Here is a 1490-nt window from a genome sequence, read left to right on the forward strand (position 1 = left end):
GCCACATGCTCCCAGGCTTTCTGAAGCGCAGTAAGCACCGGACAGCCGGCAACGTTTTCACGGTTCTTCCCCGTTGGACCTCCTGCTCCTGAATGTGCTGACATCGTTGTTCCATGCCAGTGCCCTCTTTGGTCCACATATAGCTCCAGGGAACACACACCCATGCAGTTCTTGAGTCAGTTGACTAAAAGTGTGACTATCAAGGCTGTGAGCAGATTCCCGTGCAATACTGAAGATGAGCAGGTGCTTAGGTTGCTATCTGCTCTGGATGCTCCTATCACGTGTTATAGATTGCTGCTTCTCTGAGGAATGATAATCTCTGACCCATGTTCAAACCCCACAGAGGCATCTACCATGTTTAAGTGTCCTTCACTAAAAATATTACATCCCTGACAACTCCAGGGATGATAATTTGTTGCTGAAAATTTGCTGTGACGAAAAATTTGACGAATAATCAGAACTGATTTTATCGGCCATGACCTGCAACTCATTTTTAAAATTTGTACTACTTTCTATTTATGGATTTTGGACAAGTTTGACATGACACACCCTTGTGACCCTTTGTTTTTTTTTAAATGTCAGAATGCATTTACTTTTCATATCAAAGCATAGCCACTTAAGATCCAAGGGGCTACAAATAGCGTTCAACATCAATAAATCACTGCCGCATTAATGCTTAAGCACTGCTGTGATTACCATAATCACATGAAGCAGTCTGCAAGAGGAAAAGTTACTCCGACTGGCGTCTCGTCCGCTGTTTAGATTTGATGGTGGAATTCTGCTGCTCAAAGAGATAGTGCCAAACAACACGTATCAGGATGCTGCTCCTTCCAAAAACAGCTAAAGATTTCCGAGTTTCTCACAATGGCAGATGGTGGAACCTCGGACAAAAATGTTCATTTTATTTTCCCCTTCGTTAAGGTTTTCCAAACAGACCAGTCCAACAGGTGCTGCAAACAGGTCGATGCTGATAAATTCACTCTTCGACGGGGTCTGAGCTTACAGATACAATGGGCTGTCATATAGCTATAATAAGTGTTGTTATAAGTGTTTCCTTGTTTCGAACACTGTGAAACTCCTACCCCGCGGCAGCGCTACAAGCTGACAGCGGATTACTTTTCGTGTCATTACTTCTGGATGCTCTGAGAAATCTTTTTGGTGTTGTCATTCTTCCAAATTCATTGCTGCTGTGTTGTTTGGTGCAGAGAGGAGCTTTATTTTTTCAGTAAATGGGAATTTAAGTGTGAATAAGCTATTTCAGGGCAAGCTGAGCAATGTAGGACACCTCATAATCAGTGCAGATGAATGTTATAGAAATAGCCATGCTTCTCTGTGTGTGTGTGTGTGTGTGTGTGTGTGTGTGTGTGTGTGTGTGTGTGTGTGTGTGTGTGTGTGCGCGCGCGTGAGTGTGTGCGCGCGTGAGTGTGTGCGTGTGTGTAGGAGTTTGTGTTTTGCCCATGTACGGCTGTGAGTAAATACATGTGTGTATG

Source organism: Seriola lalandi, unplaced genomic scaffold, assembly GCF_002814215.2.
Source record: "Seriola lalandi dorsalis isolate HSWRI2012SDOR001 ecotype SW California unplaced genomic scaffold, Sedor1 jcf7180002003654, whole genome shotgun sequence".
Lineage (NCBI taxonomy): Eukaryota > Metazoa > Chordata > Actinopteri > Carangiformes > Carangidae > Seriola > Seriola lalandi.